The sequence below is a fragment of the Amblyomma americanum genome, chromosome 1, assembly GCF_052857255.1.
Source record: "Amblyomma americanum isolate KBUSLIRL-KWMA chromosome 1, ASM5285725v1, whole genome shotgun sequence".
Classification (NCBI taxonomy): Eukaryota; Metazoa; Arthropoda; class Arachnida; order Ixodida; family Ixodidae; genus Amblyomma; species Amblyomma americanum.
Window position 1 is genome coordinate 68736560 of NC_135497.1, and position 25063 is coordinate 68761622.

Sequence of the window (25063 nt, forward strand, 5' to 3'; positions counted from 1 at the left end):
TGCTTCCCCCCATCACCAGGGTTACATTCAGCTCTCATGTCGGCAAGCGCTGACGCTGTGTAAACCTCCAGCGTAAATGGTGAAAGGCGCATACACGCTTGCAGCTGGGTGCTGCCAGCGTGCATGCATAAGCATGTGCCTTGTGGACATTTCTCTCCATCCACTGGAGAAGCTGAACAGGAATCTAAGACATTTGAGTAGCCTTTACGGACGGAATGTAGGTGGTCGACCGATGAGATGCGCCGGTCGTGAATACAATGCGTGAACAAACATACGAAGGCGGAGCTACAGTGCGGGGGAGCTACAGTGCGATAACGTGACGTTGTTTTGCCGCGTTCAGAACTGCTGCTACACTGATGGCTTAATTAGCACTGTGGGAGAAAACTTCTCTAGAGCTGTGTCCTGAGAATGCCATACAAAGCTCCATGAGGAAGCCCGTCAGAAAACCTCTGTTGAATAGAACAGTTAGTAGTTCATCAGTGTCTTGACTGGCCGAGGCCTATACGGGAGCCGTCGTTACTCGCGAAAAGCTTCACGAATTCTACCTCCGATTTTTTGCGTGGTTGTCATGAAGCCAAGTTGGTGATTCTGTCTTGTTTTTTCTGTGCTCGTCATGTGCGATGAAAACACGAACTGCCTTCGATAAGCGTAAGATTTCCTCACCTGGCGCTGTTTTTAAACCTGCTTCTTTCTCGTCCGAAGTCCTCCAGAGTGCGATTTCCGAATTCAGCGGGGTGTGGTGCTCGAGGAGAAAACTGAGCATGAATGCTAGGAGCACCGTCATTTAATTTTACTCTCCAAGCATTCTCCGCACATCCCCTTCCAGTGCGAGACGAGAGAACTCTACCGGGGCTCTGTATTCTCCCTACAAGGTAATGTTTTCTGTTCATTTGCTTTCACTAATGGCTCTCTGTACTGGTCGGGTTCTTCTAATCGTCTAATCAAAAAATATTGCAAACGGCTTCCGTTAAGCGCTCACTTGCAACGAAATCAGGGACGAGATCCCTGTGCAAGTTTAGCAGCAGTCAACCACAAGTATAGAGCTCACCTAAAAAAGGTGTCTCCTTCGGCAGAAAGCGCAGGCGGAGGAACATCCTGTGCATTTGTTCTCTACGTAGTATAATTTCACCACCAATCACAGAAGAAATATGGTTGTACAGAGTAGCAGTTGATTGCTTATGTATACGCATTTCACTCACCACTTACGGCTCTCGAGTTCTATTTCGTCAAAAAAAAAAAAAACACCACCCTGATACTTAGACTTATTCGTATGTTTATGACGTCTCGGCCCTGCATTCTCTTTCTTTTTGTGGGTGAGTTTCTTGCTTTGCAAGGGATTTTTGTTGCCGTGCAAATTGTGTAGCTCTCACCAATTTCTGTACTGTACAGGGCGCGCTGCACTGTATGCCACTAAGCGTTTACTTTTACTAGCCCACAGACGCCATTGAAGCAACGTGGTCGTAGATTTTCTTCTGCGGTAAATCCCGTTTTCGAAGGTGGAATATAATGGTTGACTCTCTCATTCAAATATTCACAGTCACAACACCCTTTTTACTGCATGACGCTGTTATTTTTCACTAGTTATGGATTTTAGCAGTAGCTGATGGTAGAGAGGCCCTTCAATTGAACGGTGCACTGACAACGCGTCCATGACTCGCGCGTACGCGGAAGCCGAGTCCCCACCCTACCGTCAGCAGTACTGCATATCGTGGCTGGCGCAAGTTGGGGCTCGGTTTCACATCCACATCGTGACCGCACAAGCCCAACGCTACGCTCCCTTGAAGGCGACTCTGCCACGCGACGGCCTCAACATGCTCCACTGTGACGCTCGAACACCTCAGAGAGGCAGCCCTCAGTTACTGTAGCAGCTCTCCAAGGCCTCGGTCAATACCTCCGCAAGCCGACCATGCAGTACAGCGCACGCAAGCGCACTAGCCGTCAGCACAACTCCGATAACAATCGGCCTACCTCTACCTGCTGCCTTATTCGTTAGCGATGCCTTGTTCCTCCAACGGCGCTTTGTCAGTTGAGGAACGGTGCCCTCATTCAGGTGCTGATCGTTCAGAGGATGAGCACGGCCTCACAACTGCTCGGGATTTGACTTTCTCTACAGGAGAGTCGACACAGCTTGTTTCAAGCCTTACAACCGGTAAGGTTTCGCACACTATACCACACACTAGCCTGTCGTATGCTCCTGGACGCGTCTGCACCGACATAACTGACGTCTCGTCAAACTAGCGCTCTTGTGGCCAGAGCACTTACTAAGGCTCCGGCTTGACCAAGTCCCTAAAACATCTTTTGTACTTAACTGTGAAGCACAAAGAGTAACATACGGACAGAACAGGTGCCCACTATCAACCGGTATATTTTTTCTTCAGGCGAATAAAAAAAAAGTGTAACCTATGCGGCGGCGCTCACATGACGGCCGACAAGGCCTGCAAAGCAAGGTACAAGACTCCGTATGTGATTCGCAGGTGACGATGGGAGCGCCAAAACGCACATGCCCAACTGACACAGCAAGAATTCCCGCCCATCCGGCCGCACAGACCCAGATCCACGTCGCGATCGCGTGGCTGGTCCCGGTCCCGCAGTCGTCAAAGGCACAACCGCGCTCCGACAAGATCGAGATCCAGGACGCCAACTCCTGGAGACAAGGTGAGCTGGGCGGACACTGTCCGGGGCATCGCGCGGGAGGGGGTCGTAACAGCACCTGCAGTCCGAGAGCAGAATCAAAAAGCCGATAATGACATTTTAGAGGCGCTAAAGAAAGAGAACGCAAGAATGCGAAAACAGAACGCGGTAATACGCGAACAAGTCCAAAAGCTAATGCAAGAGATGCGAGAACTCAGACTCGAGCGCGCCGGAATGGAACAAAACAAACAGAACGCAGAACAACAGTTATCGGCAAGCGTTCCTGACGCGGACGCGCCCGCCCCGAAGAAACTGACGATACAACACCACGAGGGCGGTTTCGAAAGCAAGGTGCGAGTGGAAATTACAGATATCAAGAAAATGCTATGCACCATGCAAAGTACCACTGAGACCCTACACGCAACATTCCTCGGGCTCGCAAACAGGACCACTATCCTTAAAGGAAACATGCAGATAATACTGAATCACTCCGTATTCACGCAACACGGACACGCACCGGCCAGCAGTGATGCGGGACCGAGCCACCATCAAGGGCAGCCGGGTAATTCTTGCATCAGCATCAACATGGGCAACGATAACCAAGAGATAGTAATATGGCAGTGGAACTGCCGCGGCTTCGCCGGCAAAAAGGACGTTCTACAGCAGCACATCAGGCTCGCAACACGTAAACCGGACGTAATATTACTCCAAGAAACGCTCACCAACGCGGCTACCGTAACAGGCTACAAAACGCAAGGCAGCAAAATCGATGAGAGGGGTGTATGCACGCTCGTTAGGAAGCGTCTCAAATTCGTTGACCACGAACTAAGCGGCGTCCAGATGGAACACGCTCTCATCGAACTGATACCCACCAAGCAGAGGAAACAATGTATATTCATACTGAACGTATACAGCAGCCCTTCGAAACGCCGCCAACGCTTCCGAGCGCTGTTTCAGAAGACGCTCAAGATTGCCGGGTCCCGGACGCTGATTGCAGGGGGAGATTTCAACGCGGCAGACACGGCATGGGGTTACGGCTACAGCACGAGCAAGGGAAGACAACTCGGGCAAGATGCGCAGGAACTTGACTTCACGTTACTTACGGATCCGGCGCACCCGACGAGAATCGGTAACTCCACTACCTGAGACACGACCCCGGACCTGCCGTTCGTCCGAAATGCCGGGACGGCGGCTACCACGTGTAAAAACACGTCGACCGACCTGGGGAGTGACCAAATGATCGTCGAAATACACGTACAGCCTCCGGACAAGGCGCAGGGCAGTAAGCGAAATTTCAAATGGACCGATTGGGAAGATTTCCCAAATAAACAAGACCAACAAGAGTCTTCAGGAGATACGATCACGGACATCGAAGCCTGGACCCGCTCGCTGGTTGCAGACGCCAAAGCGTCAACCAAGACTGCCGAAACCGAGGTTGAAATTGACAAGATGGACAGCCGCCTGGCGCATCTCATCGAGGAGAACTCTGTCCTGGCCAGGTGGAAGGGACAGAGACTCAATCGGAGACTCAGAAAGAAAGTAGCGGAGATCAACCGCAACATCGAGGAGCACTGCCGAACGCTCAACCGCCAGCAATGGAATGAGTTATGCAATGCAGTCGACGGCATCTGTTGGACGAAACGAAGACCAAGTCACACCAGAGGAACTTCCTCACACGTCTATTACACAAGGAGCTCGAGAAGCACGGTGAAGGTGCAGTGACCATCCGGTTACGAGCTAAGTACTTGCCGCACACTTCGACCGCACAACACGGCCCATATAAGGGGCATCCGAACGCAAAATTGGATAAGGACTTTAACGTAGAAAAGATCAGGACGGCGCTGCACAACCTCCACAGCAGATCGGCGCCGGGCCCCGACGGGGTGTCGAATCGCGCCCTAAAGAATCTCGACGACTGATCCGTGGAATAGTTAACGGCATTCATCAATGAGTGCTGGCAGTGCGGCAGACTCCCGCATCAGTGGAAAACTGCGAGAATGATACTAATCCCGAAGCCCGGAAAACCGCTGAGCCTCGACAACCTTCGCCCCATATCCCTAACGTCGTGCGTCGGCAAGACCACGGAGCACGCACTGCTTAACCGCTGGCAAGCCCACTTAGAGCAGAAAAGGGCATACCCGCCATCCATAATAGGATTCCGCCCCCAATTATCCACGCAAGACACAATGTTACCACTGAAGAACCGGGTGCTTGACGGCAAGACGAGAGGCACCAGAGCAATTCTCGGCCTCGACCTTGAAAGCGCGTTCGATAGAATCGCGCACTCGGCGATCTTACACCAGATATCGCGGCAAAACCTAGGTGTACGCTCGTACAACTACGTTAAAGATTTTTTGCCAGACAGGCGAGCTTTTTTAGTGGCAGGGGATATCCAGCTAGAAGAGCAAACGCTGGGAAGCACCGGCACCCCGCAGGGCTCCGTCATCTCGCCCATGCTCTTCAACCTCGTCATGATCGAGCTAGCAGAAAAGCTACAAGAACTCGAAGACGCCCGGCACACCATATAGGCCGACGACATAACACTCTGGGTGCACGAAAGCAGCGACGGTCACATCGAAACGGCACTGCAACTAGCAATCGAGACAATAGAGGAATATCTTGTGGGTACGAGATTACAACGTTCGCCTACAAAGTCGGAACTCCTACTCTACCACCCTACGCAGAGGGGCAGACCACCCGGGTGTGGTCAGAATGCGGCAACGACCAGACGAGAATACGAAGAGATCAGACTACGCACGAGCAACGAAGCAACCATCCCGATAGTGCACAGAATTAGGGTCCTTGGCATGATAATCGAAGCCAATGGCGTCAACGGCGAAACGATCACTAAATTACAGCACAAGACGGCTAACGCCATGCGAATCCTCACGAGGGTCACCAGCAGAAGAGACGGAATGAAGGAGGCGAGTCTCACACGACTCATACTCTTTCGTCATGAGCCATATTGCATACGTCGCGGCTTTCCACAACTGGTTCAAGGAAGAAGAAGACAAGATCAACGTCCTCATCCGCAGGGTGTACAAAATAGCACTGGGTCTACCCGAGTACACCAGCACGCAACGCTTGCTCCAGCTCGGGCTTCACAACACGCTTACCGAAATCGCCGAGGCGCAGCGCACTTCACAACTAGAAAGATTAGCGGGCACGAAAGCAGGACGCCAGATCATGGAAAGTGTCGGCATCCGTTACCATGCCTCTGTTGTTGGGCCTGATGCTTGGTGTTGAGAGTTGTTGTTGCCTGAAATACGATGGCACATAACCACGGTGGGGGATTGGCCAGGGTTTGGTGCAGATTCAAACAGGGAAAGTGTTGAGAGATCTCCGCGACAGAGAGCGACTTCGAATAATGTTTTAACTAATGTGCTGGAAGCAAAGTTTGCCTTCATGTAAAGAAATAGGGTGTCTGTCAAACTTTCGCTACACAAGGTTAATTCATGTCACTGGCGCGGCCTGGTTGACAGTTGTCATTAGCAGAGGCCCAAGCGGGAGCACACGTGCACCTGCAGCGCTTCGTTCCATGCCTCTTTGCAAATGCGGTGCCTATCACTCGCTGAAATTTTTTTTTCCTCTGCACTTGGTCTCCTTTCTTCTTTGTGCCACTGCCACTGCCTAACTTACAGAGCCCAGTCCAGCCTCCCTACGATAGTGGATCATGATTAACAGTTGCTTTTAGATGTACACAGTAGCACTGTAGAATTTCAGCATGGAAATAAATGAAAATTTTAACCTGTTTGCTGCATGCTGCAAGTGCATGCCCAAATTCTTTCTGGAAAATTTCGTAAGCCAGTATGGGGATTGGCTACTGTAGCTTATTTACATTTCTTTCACATTACACTTACCATGGCATGAGGAATGCCTGGAGTATTCTTGCCAACAATAGTTCTTCCTTGCTTATAAAAAGCAGGTTAAGTAGTTGGGCTTCTTTTACTTTGCTGAACAACACAAATGTAGCACATCTCATCAGAATTCTGAACGCACATGTCTTGCACCGTTCTATTTTACTATGCATAGTTACAGAACATCGGCAATATGACAGCACAGGTTCTGCTTCAGAACATTGTCACAGGCTACTGTGACATGGAGCCTGTGTCGATTCCACCAAGTGAGAAGAGCCAGGGCCGGCAGGAGCCTTTACCGCTGAACAGCGGATAGCCACGGATATGGCTGTCGCGCCAGATAACCAGAGCTTGCTGGACGAGCCGCTGTCGCTAACACCACCACCTCCTCCATCAGAAGCCAGGCCACTACAGAAGAAAAGAAAACATGAGCCTTTCCGTGAAGAGCTGGAACAGGTTTCAGCACAAATTCTAAATAATACACCACAGGATGTGGATGAACATTTCGCTATGTCATTGGTGCACCACATGAGAGTTAAACCAGAAAGGAGGATTGAGATGCAGCTGAGAGTTCTGCAGGTAATGCAAGAATTTGCCAAATAAACCCAAGCTTGTCACCTACATGAAATCATCTCCATAATTTCATGTTCCATAATTTTCATCTTACAGAGTATGCATATCTGTTGTGCTAGATGGGTCACATGAGGATGACATTAATTTAAATGAAAACTACAAAATCATTCTCTAAGCTGGGTGAAAAAACAAAACAAAAACCCCCCATCTGGACAACTTCCTTTGCCATCAGTAAATAAAAAACTGCATCAGTGATGCAAACAGGCCATCCTGGAGCATTTACGATAATTTTTTTCAGGTCTGCATGCATGGAGTGTACTTAATTTAAATTCAGTAACTTGTATGCAGGCTGCAAAAAAAAATTACGGCCAAGCCAGTTGAACTGCATAGTCATCCTTTCTACATACCTAAACCAGTTGATGTAATGTGTCAAAAGTTGGGAATATAAACAAGGAAACACCGAGGACAAGTCCGTTCAGTTTGTGTTTTTGTGCCAATTTGTGGTAATGTTCATGTTTTTTTTGGCAAATAAAATATCATTTAAAAGGGAACCTTGTTTTCTAATAACTTAATTCAAAGATGTGATGTTAGGATTGAAATTAATGATCACCTAACCTTGGCCTTGCCATCACAAAGTTCGCTAGCAAAATGCCGTATATTCGTGACGCATGCATACTATCAATGTGAAGTGCAAACAAGCATAATCCAAACACAGCAACTAAACAATATTAGCTGGTGCAGAAGAAACAGAGGTAGGCTCCACAAACACTTCCAAGTTGTGATTGTTACACCACAGAAGTAAAAATCGAGTGGTTTAGCGCTCAAGCTTCTTCATCTGAAATCACGTTTTGCTCTCTTTAGTTCAATTGCCTTGTGTTTCATTTGACTCTGACAGAACAGTCGCCCCTCGTTTATGAGGACACCTTGGTTTCCGCCAAAACTGCCCATAATGCGAATCGTCCGTAATAACTAACCTGGAAGAAAAAGTACTCAGACAAGGTAGTATGACTTAGATCTGGTTCTGTACATATTTGTGGGCACTGAAGATGAAGTTGAACAAAAAATCAGGAGCTAGAAGTGCATTATCCTGGTCGCCATCATATTCAAACTAATGAGCAGTTTGATTTGCCTAGTGTCAATGACATGCATGACGGCACACCATGCCTTAATGGCGTGTCTTCTGCTTCGACTATTCACATCCCATAAACTGTTAGTGCATGGCTGTCCTCAGTCAGCTGACAGCTGCCGTATACAGCTTTCAATGTAGTACAAGCTGCAGAGTTTGTCATCCATTAATGCAATACAGCTAACCTTAAGCACATCTACTGTGCCCCTTGTCGTAGTAAAGCATGAAACCAGAAAAAAGGCATCACTAAGGCATTTGCACTGCGTTTAGACGGTGGCCTGCACTTGAAATATAGGCAAGAAAATATCTGTTTGGGGCAGTTCAGACCAGCCATGTAGCCAGGAATTTTTTTCGGGAGGGGCCCAAAGTAATTTTCGAGCTTGCAGGGGAGGGAGGGGGGATTTCCGGAGGGCACTACTGTCTATATTGATGTGGTAGAAGTACATAGGCCCCATATCCCATGCTTTTTCACCCTATCCACTGTTTCCACATTAACAAGGCATAAATAAGATAATGACAAAGTTTGTTCCGCAGAAAAATTGGCAATAATTCTATTTGTCCATACTATCGGGTGGCGTATTGATAGGCCACAACTGCACTGCATTGTGTTTTTAAATTTTCTACCTTAGAAAAGCAGTTTTCAGTGACAGTGGTTGGGGATGACAGCGAGGTTGATATGCACCAACCTCAGTTTTTTCTTTGTGCCCCTTAGTGGGAATTGCAAATCCTAAAAACCAAAATCTTCATGGGTGTGGCCTAGGGTTATAATGGCAATCAATGTGGGTTCTCAAAACAGTACTGAAATTTACTGCACATGTTATATTGCACAACATACCATCGCTGTAGAGGAAGAAGCCGCTGGTCACTAAGGCGCTTGAGGCAGGTAGCCTTGGAAACTCCAGGCTGGCTCCACTGCCACGGTACCTCACCAGAAGGGCTGCAGAAATATGCCAGGAACAGGTTCCTGGCATCGGCAGCTTCGCACGGGAAGTTCCGGGCATGAGTACTTTCAAGAGTAAAGTATCTGGGCCCTGGCCCGTCCAGTGGCACAGATTCCAGACTTTGGCGCCATCGTCCTTACACTACATTGCCAAAGTTGTCCTCTTTATCCGCATACCCATTAACTTGGGAATTCAAGGTGAGAATAAAGTTGTGGAGGACGCAGGTGGCCTTGATTATGTAGTCCATGTTCTTTGGGTGGAGGTAGATTGTTCTCAACAGAATTATGAACCTAGTAGCAGGTATGCCAAATGCATTTTCTGCACATCTCCTGTAAAAAGAACACTGCCTCAGATTGAAAGAGGAAGGAAACACATACAAAAGTGCATGTAGCAGTGACATAGATTCAAACTGCTGGCGAGATTGGAGTGTTTTAAACACAGCGGATGTGTACTAATGTAAATGTATACCAGATTACAGCATGCCAGCTGTACACGCACAGTAGCTGCTGTACAACAGGGTGGGGCATACATCACACCTGTACTGTTCGTAGACAGCAGGCATTATATTATCAGGTATACGTGTATATTTGCACATTTCCACTATGTTTAACAACAGCAAATAACGAAACAATATGCAGTTATGTGATCCCACACAATACAAGTCGCGTTCTCCAAAAAAATAAAACTATGAAGCCCTTTTTTTAGCCGTTCTCCTGCAGCACAGATGAATGCCATATAGTCTCCTTATCTTGATACACTCGTGTTTGCATATATATTGCCTTGTCTTTTGAATGTTTGGTCTCCCTGGAACTACATTCCTTATGCAATGCCTGCACTCAGCACCTTTGTGAGAACATGAAGGGAATGTTCAGCAGTTGTACCCTTCAAATTAGACACATATCGTGTAAACACACAGTGCACGAAGTCAGGAACCCACAGTATCAAAAGCATAAGAATAAGTAGCAATTTTTTTACTACTGCAGGCAATCTGCCCACTTCCATAGATATTTATGACAGAAAAAGATTCAGTTCTCGCAAGCCATTTTTAAGATTGGTTCATAAAAAAAATTATGCACTGTTTCTTGATGCCTGCAACATGACTGCACACATCTAGAACATATTCAATTGACATCATCCAAAACAAATGAGATTACATACCTTGCTCTACTCAGCCTATAATTGAAAATTCTCTTCTCATCCTGAAGCTGCTTAGCAGGAAATGGCCGCATGGAGTCCTTCCGCAGCTGGAAAGCCTCGTCTCCAACAAAGGCGTATGGAGCAATCATTCCTGTTCCGGGTAGCTGGGAACCCAGTGGAAGACCAAGCTCGCCAGCAACCAGAGCTTTTCCAAAGTCTGAATTCTTGAGGACGCCACCATCGCTCTGGCGGCCTTCGGCACCAACATCGATGAGGACGTACTTATAGCAACTATCTACGATGGCCATTAGGACAATAGAGAAAGTGTGCTGAAATGCAGAGAAGTAGAGTTACCACAACCACGTAAGCCGGATGCAATGAATGCAGTTTTAGCTGCTAATATAATGAATGCTGCCTACTTGCCTTAGTGGAGCATTAATTTTAAAATTAGCTACACTAGATTTATGTAGAAAGTGAGCCTGTATTAAAGCCATCCCTGATCATGCAAGCAAAAAGCAGATGTACGGCAACCTTTTTGAGATATTTATTACAATAACATCACAAGCCCTCTAAGCGTGTTTACAGGCAGCAAGAATTTTCAGGCACTTCAGGTATATTATAGTTTGGTACAACTCTAGAATGAAGCAGCAAGCAATTCTAAAACGGTTGTCAGGTGTCATGGGGTCTATGTTCATCCCATTCATCTATCTATGTTCATCTATGTTCATCCCACCTGCTAGCCACCCGTGATGCCATGCTAGGAAAATAAACGCAACATGTCAAACGGTCGACACCACTGGCTGGAGGGCCTGCTTTGAGGGGCGTTTGCCACTTTGTTCTGAAGCTGTACCGGTCTACAGTGCAAAAAAAAAGACAAATAGAAAGCAGGTGGGCAGGAGCTATGCCCTCCTCCCCCCAGTTACTACACCCAGAATGTCGACGCACCAAAAGTGCAGATAAATTTTAAGACAAAATAAAATATGTGAACGATAGTGTAAATGTCATGGTCATCCTCTGGTTCTAAAATATAGTTTTTTTTTAACACCGAGTACTGCAACAATTGCAAATACATATCGTAAATCTCCTATTGTCAGGTTTAGTAAAAAGAAAGTACCGGTACAGAGTGTTTCTTTCCTTCCAATGATGTATATCGCATTAGTAAAGAAATTGATACAAAGAATTTACCTACACTGGGCAAAATAATTTATAACTGAATTTCCTCTGTCATCCTGTTCCCATCGCAGCGGCTTAGCAGTCAGGGAAGTCAGATACTGAGCCAGGGGACTGCAGGTTCAATGTCGCTGTCAGCGCACGTTAAAGAAGCTCAGGTGGTCTATATTAATCTACAGCCCTTCACCACTGCATGCATCAAAGCTCAAGTGTCGCTTCAGGACATTAAACCCCACAATTCATTTAGTTTCAAGAGTGGCTATAATGTCATACTGGGCCACAAGGCTTTAAATGAACTGCAATATTATAGTCGCTTGTTTATTTGATGTCATTTATGCTTTTGTTTTCAAGCTGGAAAACCAGTGAAAACAATGAAGTTCCATTATATTGCAGGTTTTTTGTAACACCTCAGGTGGCCTGGAATACAATTTGCCATAGCCACTGCTCGGGTGTTAAAGCTGAAACTGCATAAGACTAGAAATTGAATTATAAACTATTTACTAGGCATGTAATTCCACATGGTGCTCCATCAACGCTTTTGTCTTACATGCCTAGCCAAAGAAAACATGCCACTAAAAATTGTATATCATTTTAAGTGGTTCATATCATAGCGTAAGTGTTATTAATGGTTGACTAAATAAATCACTGCATTCATGGCAATGCCATCATATCCAGGTAGCCCCTTACCAATGTAAACGTACCACAAAGGTAGTCTTGTGACCAGCAGTTCTAATGCATTACCTATCGCACTGACATGTGAAACTATTTGGTCTGCTGCATTAGAGAACCACACTGCATGCCTCAGATACTCCTGACCAATTTAAGCTATCACAGCTTTGCTCAGAGGTGCAACACTAAAACATGACAATTCACACTCGTGAAAGAATGTAAAACCTATAACTTGTCAACGCACTGCACTGCACCCCAATATTCCTCTCAGAAAATAAACCTAATTTTGCACCACTAAACAGCTAGCTGCTTGAAAACATTGTCATTGGCGCATTACTTGAACGCATATCACGGGTCTGTTTTAATAATTTTCACTGGTTAGGAAATGAGCTATACATATAATTATATGCAGCTTGCCAACAGTCCTTATGCTGATTGTAAAAAGCAAAAATAACTGGTAAGTTGATTAAATGCACAAAGCACTTAAATTTGCTTAAAGTAATATGTTTACCTTGTAGTTGAGGTAAGCACTTTCCGAGTTAGCAGGCGCCGTGATGGCAACATGTTTACCATCAACGGCCCCCAAACAGTTTGGCACCTGTGAACAGCACAAACAAAACAGTCTCATTACTGCTGTAAGTGGCCCAACTGTTATTATGCCAACTGTAGGCAATGGTAAGCATAATGAATCAGATAGTACCCGCATGTTTTTTTATGCCAAGTAAATTGCAACATGTATCAGAAATATGCTACAGTACTAGGACTGCAATGCAAAGAAGCAGTTCCCAGCTCAACCACACGCTCCTTCAGCACATGAGCCCTTCATAATGAGCACAGGGTTGCTTGCACTACTAATGCTAACGGAAAGTGTGGAAACTATGCACAGGTGGTTACGGCAATAAGGACTTCTACACATAAAGCTGACAATGAATAGGGTGTGTATATGCCGGATGGCTGCGCTTGGGTGGATGCCAATAAGTGATGAGTAATTGCTCCCTTATTACAAATCTACTCTACCTGGGGGATACCCAAAACATTTGACCAACACTGTTCCCCCTTCAAGTTACTGATCAATTCTCTCTCGCCCTACCATAAGCTAGGCATCCCGGTAAGCTTAGTTGGCAGAGCAACTGCTCTGGTGAAGCATGGTCTCGGATTTGAACCCCAAACCAGAACGAATTTTTTCTTTAACTACAAAGTTTCTGAGAAAGCTGTATAGCTTACGTATCTAGTCGTATGGGTGCACTTGGGTGGATGCCAATGAGTACTTGCTCCCTTATTATGCACCAAACAACAATGACAATATACTATTCAAGATAAGCCCCGCCGCGGTGGCTAAGTGGTTAGGGCGCTCGACTACTGATCTGGAGTTCCCGGGTTCGAACCCGACCGCGGCGGCTGCGTTTTTATGGAGGAAAAACGCTAAGGCGCCCGTGTGCTGTGCGATGTCAGTGCACGTTAAAGATCCCCAGGTGGTCGAAATTATGCCGGAGCCCTCCACTACGGCACCTATTCTTCCTTTATTCTTTCACTCCCTCCTTTATCCTTCCCTTACGGCGCGGTTCAGGTGTCCAAAGATATATGAGACAGATACTGCGCCATTTCCTTTCCCCAAAAACCAATTATATTATATATATTCAAGATAATGAAATCAGAATCTCTTCAGATAGTGAAAAAGATAACACCAGTATGCCTATTGCTTATTATTAATTAGTCACCACAACAACAGCTTCATTACTAAACAGGTTTATTGCTACTAGATGATTCTCACCTTCATGAACTGGTCCTTGAGTCTGGTCCAGATTATCCGACAACAGAAGTGGATGGTGACACGAGCTGTTTCAATGCCAACTCTGTAGGCCAGGGCAATATCCTTGATGTCTTGTTCTGTCACTAAGTAGCTAAGGAACAAGGATAAGTTTCACAATATGAATCCTCTTTCCTTTAAAAACAGCAATGTGCCAATCTCCTGTGCAATTTGCGATGTGACAACAGCGGTCAGGTTTTTTTTTTTTTAAAGCCATTTATTGTACACTGTATGCCACAATGCAGCACTAAATTTGGCTTCCAATTTTTACATTGCTGTGCATGTGGCCTGTAGGTTTTTCACGAAGGCTGCGCAAAGCTTGTTTTGCAGTACTAAAGGCGTGGAGGAAATTGTGCTACTGCATCCAGATGACCTTGCACCATTTAGCAGACAAAAAATAAACTAGTCTTTAATTCATCTATACACAAGGACTTCTTTGAGTATCCCTAAAAGGAGAATTAATCTACTGTGAGCATAAACACTTAATAACATCAGTATGATGTGCACTTTATATTTGCAACTAGCAGTGCTACCAAGCTGCCTCGCCCTCCTCCTCAGTATATAGGCGTAATCATAACTTCATTAGACTAACCGGTACTTCAATTTTAAGATATTTTCACTGCAAGATTTTGAATTTTTATGCATTGTATGTCATGAATTTTTAAGAGTAAGAGGAAGGTGAGGTGGAGAGGATCATGAATGCCAACCACTGCTATACAAGAGGTGTGGGGTGGACGTCTCAGGAAAATAGCAAATATTTCAGAGCACTACCAGGGTAGGCACTGCAGTTAAGGGGCACTTTGTAAATGTTTGGCACAGGTCATATAACACTTTAAAGTGCTGGCAGCATAACAAGGCTGGCTTGGCATACTCATGAATTGCCTATAAACTAATTTGTAATGTGCATATTGCAAAATACAAACACAAGTCATGTGGGTAGCAGGAAGGGTCAAGCTGTGTTCTAGGAGAAAAAGACCTGTTTTACACTTAAACATACCACGCGAGCTAACAGAAACCTGTTTGCCCCACGTAAAGCACATTGCCCTCAATATATTTCCCTACTATCACCATTTTTACATGTCATGCCAGTTGTGAAAATGTGAAGACGGTGTAAACACTGTTTAGGTCGTTTACTAACCTCAAGGTTATTGCGAGCCGTTCACCCGGCTCAAGCGGCTCCCTCACGACGTACTGCCGCGTTAAGCCATCGGTCACGAATGGCAACAGGGTGTCAAACATCTCCGGTGGCATTCTGTAGTATTTAAAAAAAAATCATGGTCACCTTTCCTCATCCGTTGCATCTGCAATAAAAAGACAGCAGCTTATGAAATGCATACAACTCCAATGCAAATTGACACCTCTATATATACAGACTGAAAACTTGGAAATGAAAAGTTCGTTATAATGGAAGAAAAGGCACAGTAACTCTAATTCAAGGGAAACACTTCAACTTTGTCGTGAAGGAAGAATTGAAAAAGTGAAAGATGGAAGAGGCGCCTTAGCGGCTCACACACGGGCACTCTAAAGGCACTTTGAACTAATGCTCCTTTATGGTCCCAATGGAGCACTACTTCAAGGGAGTTCGTCCGTGCTATACACGGTCGCAGAACGACCTTCGCAAGAAGTTTTTAGCGCCCTCATCGGCGAAAAACGTTATTAAAATGGCAAACCTCACTGCACGTGTAAATACCGAAATGTCACATTTTTTTTAGTAAATTAGTTTTATAACTGTATTATGTTAAAGCAACAAACAACAAACAACATGGCCGACATGGCGGCATATTTACCGTGGCTACCGTGACGCTCGTATATCTCGAACGAGAGTATGGCGTGGTGAGACTGCCACAAAACAAATGACGATCTTATATTTTAAAACACCACTAATCTTATGAAGTGAATTTATAAAATGAAAATTGAATGTTTCTTTTCTCAATTTATTTATGCTGTTAACTCGCTGGGAGAGAGAGTACTCCCTTGAAGCCTCAAAGGACGAACTCGAGCTGCCTTGTTTCGAAGCTCCTTTGAGCTAGGTGTCCTTTGGCGCGTCCGTGTGGCAGCGCGCGTTCGTCCTTAGAGTAATGGAGCATTAGTTCAAAGTACCTTTACAGTGTCCGTGTGACAGGGGTATAATACTGGAAGGAAAAGATGTTGCTAACAGCGGCAAGCCATCGAGACCTGAAGCACCCGAGCTGCGGCTAGCGTGATAGAAAGGACAGGGAGACGGAAAAAAAGGGGAGAGCGGTAGAAAGAAAGGATAGGGGTACGGTGACAATATACATCAGGTAAAAACACAAAATATACAAAACCTCGAATTTCGAATCATGCGAAATTCGAGGCTTATTTGATTATTAAATTCGCCGCAGCCTGGATTTAATACTGCGTACTCGATGTCAGCAGCTGAACGCTACAGGGGGGATTTCACGTTAGCGGTGTTCTGCGGGAGAAATAACATGAAATCTTATGCCGGTTGATTGCCTTGGTGCGTGCACTGCGCTTGCGATTTTACAATTTGTGCACCTACGTGAAAAGCGCTAACTGCGTTAAAATTTCGCATCTTTGCTCCGCCGGCCACAGCTCGAGCGCTCTAGGTAAGCCCCTCATGTCTGTACATGTTATCTCCGCCGGCCACAGCTCGAGCGATCTATAAAGTGTGGTCATATATGTGCTTAATAGAGAATAGCACCGCATCTATTGGCCGTTTTGCGCACGAGAAAACGCGACTGCAAGCGAAATAGACGAAATCAGTCACTTACCGCCGTAAAATACAGGCCTTCCTGCTTGCGATGCTGAAAGACTTGTCGCACCCACCAGCGTCTACGCTGGCGTTGCTTTTTCTGCAGCATAATAAGAAGCAGTATATTTTTCAAAAGCAACGACTGTAGTTTTCTGTCCATCGTGCGTCTCGAAAAAGAAGGAAGAAGCTCCAGGGCGACTCGCCGAAGACTGCTGTCTGGTGACTGTGTCGATGCTGCTGCCGAAGTCATTCAGCTGGTGTACATAAAAAATAATGTTTTTTGAAGCAAACCTCAAACAAACTTCTGTTTAAGTCGCGAAGTTAGACATTTTACGCTTTGTGAAAATTTGTTTCAACTCTTCATTGTGACGTGCTGCAGTATGCGGCATTTGGACGGTTTAGTCAAAAATCGTCAGGGGACACTGCGCTCGACCGGATCGGCGCCAGCAACGCAGATCCGTACGCTCTCATGTGTTTGGCTGCCCTCTCCAGCCGGCCCTGAGCGTCGACGCCGGTAGGCGCGACGCTGACGCGACGCCGAAGAAGCACTGCCTTGTGGTTGCGGCTTTAAGGAAAGGACGCCTGTCTAATATATCTCAGTGGACACCTCACACGAGCTGCTTATCACTATCGCGTTAAAATCAGTGTCAGGCACACGCGCTTTCGAATAATAATAATAATTGGTTTTGGGGGAAAGGAAATGGCGCAGTATCTGTCTCATATATCGTTAGACGCCTGAACCGCGCCGTAAGGGAAGTGTTCAAGGATGGTGTGAAAGGAGAAAAGAAGGAAGACGAAAGGACGCGCCTCTCCTCGAGCGAAAAGGTGCACACCCTGACACGTGACCGCGTTCATCTCGTGCTCGAGTCGTGGTCGTGTTCAGCGTTAGACTCAGGCGATCGCGCTTCAGAGTGGAGCTCGAGAATCGACTCTCCTCGACATCTACTTCCCCGAGTTTCTCAGCCTAAGGGATACGATATGAGCAGTGAGGACCGTGCCAACGTTGACGGTGGCGAACGCTCAAGCATGATGGACTTTTGCGCGCCACAGTCCCAAGAGGAAAGGCCGCCTGCATCGATCGTGCTTCCCAGACTTCTTCGTTCACATCTGCAAGGCCGGGAGGATGTCCTATGCCACGTAATCGAGGGCAACATCATACTCGAAAGCTCTCAACCCTTTCCCGTGATCAAGGGTTGCTATATGCGTTCGACTGCCTTGGATGCATCGCCGCCATCGGTACAAGATTCAAATGCGGCACTGCCGGCGGCTCCGGACTCTGCTGCTGATCTTACCCCGGGCCCGGAGACGACACAAGAAGCAAGCTCTGGCCAAGCACCAAGTTAGAAGTGGTCGCAGACAACCTGAAGACTATTACACGCTTTGAGCGCCCTGCTGAAAAATTCCAAAGCGGCGAGATCGACGGTAGTGCTGTGCTCGTGTGTGTGATAAAGTGTGCATTTATCAAGTTCATGAACGAAAGACTGCATGTCTGAAGATATGAAGGAATGCTTGATAAATAAATCCATAAAGTCTTTACGGTGCACTCTAATTTCTTCATTTGGGGGTCATTCCTTCCTCTGTTTTATTTCGTTATATCTCCGAGCCCACAACTCGGGCGAGGGTTAGGCTTCCACAGGCGCGCAGTTCTCGCTCACTTACAAGCCGACGACCATGGCCTGTAAGCTCACGGCTTGTTCTCGAGGCTTCTACTGCTGTTGCACAGAAAGTTGTTCCCGAGTAGTTCCCCGGTTTTGCGTAGACGCCGGCCTGAGAAGCGTTTCGTGCAGATGCATGGAGAAAGCTCGCCCTCGTTCACGCGACCATGCAGCTCGTGCGTCGCGTTTCGTGCTGCGTTCGTCGCCATCGGATGCAGCGCACGATCGCAAGAGGACGCCGTCAGACCGCTGTCAGGACATCATTCTGAGCTTTATCGTCCTCCCTCACTGGTTTCGATCACACTTTGCCTTTCGTTCTTCCTGGCGACTTCATAGTCTGTTTATCGAATTACAAGCAATTCGTTCTCAGCGTGGCACTAAATCAGGGCAATAAAGATCAATCGAGTTCAGTTTCAATTGTGAACTCTCACTAGCGAAGCGAAGCTAACACACTAGAGAACATCTCGATACACGCGTATCGACCATCACCAAAGCGGTTATAAATTTCAGTTGGGGCAAAACATTTACAGCAACGTTTCAATAGACACTGGATACTTTTATAGTTGGGGCGCACGCAGTAAGCTTGCGTACGCATCCCTTACTGCGTTGCGTACGCTGTAAATAGTGTAAACGCGACACTTTCTGTTGGCCGTGCACTAGCGTCTGTCAGAAAGAAAGCCCCAACGCGGCCGCTCACGGACAGCGCAACGATGTCGAGCTTTCACGCGGAACACTTTAGATAGAGAAGGGCAAGTTCGAACCAAAGATTACGGAATCTGTTCCACGCGGAATGAGATTGTCATGCTCGTATTTTCAAGTGACGTATGCCGACCAGCGATATAGCCGGTGCTAATTCAGCGTGCTGACTGAACCACTACGAGATACACGGCCACGACGCATTCGCCAACTACGATGCTTCAGAAACACGGCGTCCGAACGTTTTTTGTCGTTCGTACGCTCGGCATGCAGAAGCCCGAACCGCATGGCGCGATTTCAGGCGCGATTGACGCGCGGATGGTGGGACGCGCGCGTCATTTTGACGCGTGCCCAGTATGATCCGTCACGAAATCGCGCCGCCGCGTGCTCCTACTCGGAGTAGAGTTCACGTAAGTCACGTGGAATTTGGTCACGTGGCATTTTGGGTTTTTGGTTTTGCCACCAGATGGCCTTGCTCTCTGCGCATCTCGACGGAACCTCTTTGGTGCAATTTTTTTTTTCTTGGCTGAACTTGCGCGTGCGTCAAAGAAAACACGTGCTACCGTGATTTCGTTCGCGAATCGTGTTCACCTGAAATGGACAAAGCAACCTTCAACTAGGCCCTAATAACTTAAGTGGAGAAGCGTCGCGTCCTGTGGGACGTACGCGACCGCAACTACAAAAACATGAAACGTGGCCAGGCTTGGCGAGCTATATAGCAGATGCCCTCAGCGTAGATATGTACCAAATCTGTGCACACGTGATGTGGTTGCCCTGCTTATTCTATGTACATTCGCCTCGACAAGCGTGTGAACTTGGCATGTTTACCCGCCGTTTTCGTATTTATCTCGCTGGCAGAGAGCATGCCGCCGCGACGCGAAAGCGCCGCTCCCTTTTTTCGCGCGGGTGCTCGCGCGTCGGCGGCAACGCGGGCGTTCGCCGCGCGTCGCGTTTTTCGCTCGCGGAAAACGCGCCATGCGGTTCCAGCTTAACGAGCGCACCGTCTTTGCCAAAAGTAACTAAAAATGGTTTGCTTTTCATTGGTATAGTGGCACACATATTCCAGGCCTCAAGTTCAGAATCTCTGCAAGGTAGAGGAGATCCCTTGTCTTCCCTTTTCATGTCCTTTTTGAACTTTAGGGAAGCCGTAAGGGTCGACTACGCGAGCGACAAGCAAATCATGCTGTCTTGTTGCTTATGGCTAAAAAACAAATGTGGATTTGCTGAGCTAATCCAGGATATAAAAAGCGAAAGATGTCGGCGTTCACTGCGTTTATTGGAGTTCACAATGTACTACACGCGATGGTTTGATTGGTTTATGGGGGTTTAACGTCCCAAAGTGACTCAGGCTACGAGAGACGCCGTAGTGAAGGGCTCCGGAAATTTCGACCACCTGGGGTTCTTTAACGTGCACTGACATCGTACAGCACACGGCCCTCTAGAATTTTGCCCCCATCGAAATTCGACCGCCGCGGCCAGGATCGAACCCGCGTCTTTCGGGCCAGCAGCCGAGTGCCATTACCACTCAGCCACCGCGGCGGCTTCTAGACGCGATGGCTTTGAGCAAAGGAAGGGCGCATAACTGACTCCCTGGATATGCGGACGCCTCATTCGTGCTTTGATACATGTGGCGGTGGTGAAAGAGAAGTGTGGCCTGAATGCATAGCGCTTACAGCGTTGTGGCTGATATGCGGCACTGCAGCAATAGCTAGGCCGCAGCGTTCATTTGGTGATCAATCTCTCGCGATCAATCATTATCTGCATGACACCTCCCAGGGTGGCAGGGAGGGCGTGGTGCCTATCCAGTCTGCGGAACGCAATCAAAGCAGGCTTTTGCAGTTGGACACCAACGCCACGTACATCAAAGCGAAATTGAGGTCTGCACTGACCCACGGAGCCGGTTGTGCGTCTTTCCTTTCGTGAAAATGAACGGCGTTTGCAAAGTTGTCAACGCCAATGAACTCTATGAACGCCGTCGGCTCACTTGTTTTGTTTGGTTTTTGAGGAAAGGATATGGCACAGTAACTGTCTCGCATATCTCGGTGGACACCCGAACCGCGCCGTAAAGGAAGGGATAAAGGAGGGAGGAAAGAAGAAAGAGAAAACTTAAAATTGAAAGTTGGATTTTGAGGAAAGGCGCGGCGCTGCGCAGCGGCGGAACACCTGTGGCTCGGTGCGACTAGTAGCGCATGCGCAGTAGTGACTAGGTAGCGAAAGAGAAATATTCGCGGCGAGGCGCGCGATGTGACGTTATGTGCCTCCTCGGAGCACCGCCACGGCGAAATCGCAAGTTCGCGGCCAGTAAAGCTTTGGCTTTAAAATTAATATGCAGAAAAGCAAAGTAATGTTTGGCATGATAGACATAATTGAACTGGCATCAAAGATAATCAATAACCGCAAGGTAACCTACATAAGGAAGTATAATTATTGGTATAAAATATAAAAAATAAACATTACAAATCCTTGCGGCATTGAGTTGGCACGGGAGCAGCATTTGGAACACCATTGCTCATGCAGCGCATCTTTCCGCTTCGCCGGCGATCTTCGCGTTCTTGATGCTGCTGTGTCCGTCCACAGCATACTCGGCGCATGACCAATCTACGCCAGTGCTACAATCAAGCGAGGCCAGAGTCTACCAGCAGTCGGTCAACTATCTTCATCTGGACCCACTACATTTAGTGCGCCCGACTTTCTACGTACCGCCATCTTCGACTCTGACATCACATCGCACTGGCCATTAAAGCGGCTGTCTCTGCGACAGACCGTTTAGTTGGCACGGGAGCAGCATTTGGAACACCATGGCTCATGCAGCGCATCTTTCCGCTTCGAAGATGTGTAAAAGCTTTTCGCTTTACGCTAAGAAAAGTGACGACGCTTTCTTCCTTTTACTCCCGTGCCAACAAGTGCCAACGAGACGCGTCCGACGTATCAGTTTTCTTTACTAATATTCGAAGCATCATGAATAAGCGCGCTTCCTTAACATCCGTCTTAGATACTTCTCATCGTTTTTCACTCTATCGTTGTGACCGAACAATGCGGCAGGGAGGCGGCGTGTTCTTAGCCATTCCGAAAGATTTCCCATCCCAATGTATTCACGTCCCTACTGACCTAGAAATGGTTTGGGCCATCGTTGAACTAAACCATCAGAAGATAATCATTGGGGTTTGTTACCGCCCCCATATCATTCATCTAACTTCGTAAATGAGGTACATGATGTCATTAACATCGTTACAAGCCGTTATCCCACGTTGTCTTTATTATCCCAAACTGCTTGCTTGGCTCGAGGACTTTCTTTTTAACCGTTCGCAATTTGTTTATGCTAATGACTCAACCTCGCAGCCTAGTAGAATAGAGTCTGGCGTACCTCAAGGGTGTGTATTTGGTCGTAGTCTTTTTTTAATTTTCATTAATGATCTACCCTCTTGTGTTTCCTCTTAATATCCACTTATTCGCAGATGATTACGTGATTTTCAGGGAAATAAATGACAATCACATATCTTCTCTTCAAGCAGACCTTAACGCTATCTCTATTTGGCGCCAATCATTATCAATAGAATTAAACATTAAAAGATGTAAATTTCTGCTTGTGCCAAGAACTTCTAGTCAGCTACCTTCCTACCACGTTGATAATCTCCCTCTAGATCCTGTTTCATCTTACAAATATATTGGTGCCCATATTACTAGCAACCTCACTTGGTTCATTCACACTTCTTACGTAATTAATAATGTCAATCGCATGCTGGGATATATAAAACGGAATTTCTGTAAGGCACCTTCTTCCTTAAAGCTATTGTTATACAAGTCACTGATCCGCTCAAAACTCGAGTATGCTGCAGCAGTTCGGGATCCCTTTCAACAAAACCTCATTCACTCATTAGAAATGGTACAAAACCATTCTGCTCGTTTTATTTTTTGCAGTTATAACCGAACTGCCAGCATTGTTGCAATGAAACTATTTCATCATCCTTCCCTTCGCGACGAACTGATCTCCCCTCCCCAATACATTTCATCAAGGTTAGATCACAGTAACAAAGTCGGAATTCCACTATGCAAAACCAGGGCCATGTTTCAGTCATTCCTCCCGCGCATAGCTGTTGAGTGGAATCACCTTCCCGCATGAGCCACTACCATTGCTGACAACCAACACTTCAAGACCACATTACAGAACACTGCATAAGCTGGCCATCTGATTCTCTTTGTTGTACTACCAAGTTTGTTTGTTTTTGGCTGTATTTCCGCACTGTATGTACTGTATTATACTATATAAATTAGCACATCAAGAACCCATTAGATAATATTGTATGACTAGGAGCCATCATTTCTGTATTACTAATTTCGTTGCTGCTTTGTATGTTTTCTTTTTTTATTTGTTATGTAACCACTCCCCTCTATAATTCCTCTGGCCCTGAGGGTAAATGAAATAAATAAATAAATTATATAATGCCGCAAAGCTTTGTGATGTTTGTTTACGCTGAAGGCCGCCAGCACACGGCTTTGTCACTTCGTGACACGAGATGCGGCCACATTAATCTCTAATTATCGCACTCATAAGGGACCTATTCTGCGTTGTTGGGGATAGCTGACTTTACTTTGTGCTCAATACCTCGAAAGTTCGTTGCCAGCTATGCCCCAAAAAGCGCTGTTCTAACTAAAAAGCCTATTTTTGAAAATTGTATAAAGTCTTAAGTGAAACACACTGTATGTGGCCAATTTACTTACCCATGCCCCGGGATGTTGTTGCTCTCCTACCTTGGGTGGTGGCCTTGTATTGTGAGCGCCTGATCAGTAGTATCGTTGAGTGTCATCATACCTGATTTGTTTTCTCCAAGTACAAAGCCAATATATGGCGCCCCCTGTCATCCCCACAAATATTCATAAGGGACTAAATTTCCTTGGCTATCAGCTAATAGTACGATATAGTAAGCATACATTCAACTTGGGAGCCGCTACTCCACGAACGTTTCGCCTAGGACGGGAGATTGCACCCTAACTTCTTTTCCTTTTTGTATGTTTATCATATCAATAGCGGAGTCTGGTAGCGGAAAACTCTGTCGTAATTCTTTGTGAGCATCGACTGTCGCCACACTGCTTACCTCTTCCAATGCTATTTGAACTTTATTATCTGGGCACATTTCTTTTAGCAATGCTATTATCTTACCATAAAGTTATGCTCCACAGCAGCCCATTATTTACGTTGTCTACGCATCGCTTAGGCCTGCAGGAAGGCTAAATACAGAGGAATGTTCTCCACCCTAGCCATTCCTATACACGTTGCAGCAAGAAATCATTTAAGCGCCTGTCAGTTCTAATCCCATTCTTATGGTTTCCGAGTATCTTATAAGTTATAACTTTCGGTCCATGACCGCTTCTTTAATTTTATTAGCTTCATTGACAACCTGTAAGTAAGCGAATGCCTGTCTATGTAGATTTAGTACAATGGACTTTCCCCTTTTCCTTTGCGGATCAAATTCATTCTACTGCTCACGAAAAAAAACTTACATGCAACTTGTTCGTTGTGTCGCATCACCACACCGCGGAATTCTTGGCTGTGCCCCTTCTCTGTGATCCTCAAAATGGGATCCGGGAAAAGCAGCCACACTTACCAACCTCGGACCAATATCCTTAACGTCATGTGTGGCCAAAACAATAAAACGTCTTGAATGGAACAGACTATAGAAGAACACCTGGAAAACACGAAACATTTTCCGCACCAGCTCATAGGCTACAGCAAAAATATCTCCACGCAGGACTTATTTCTTATACTACAGAGCACGATTCTGCAACCAAAGGCAGCACAGACACAAGCACTTCTCACAACAGGCATAAAAAGGCATTGGATAACGTTACACACAATCACTGTCCACGACACAGGATGTGGCCCCAACATGGACAATTACATAAGCGGTTTCCTCAAAGATAGAACAGCCCGCTCCAAGGCAGCGCAGTCTTTCTCCTTCCCAGTCAACATTACCCGGGCAATACCTCAAGGATCGATTATATATCCCACCCTACTTAACATATGCATGACAGCTCTATCTGCGGGCAGCTATCCACAATCCCCAACGTT

At 46.5% G+C, this 25063-nt stretch overlaps 1 pseudogene; it reads right to left on the minus strand.

Annotated features, from left to right (window-relative positions):
* Positions 1–6712: 6712 nt before the first annotated feature.
* On the minus strand, positions 6713–10644 carry LOC144102867 (uncharacterized; annotated as a pseudogene).
* Positions 10645–25063: the final 14419 nt, after the last annotated feature.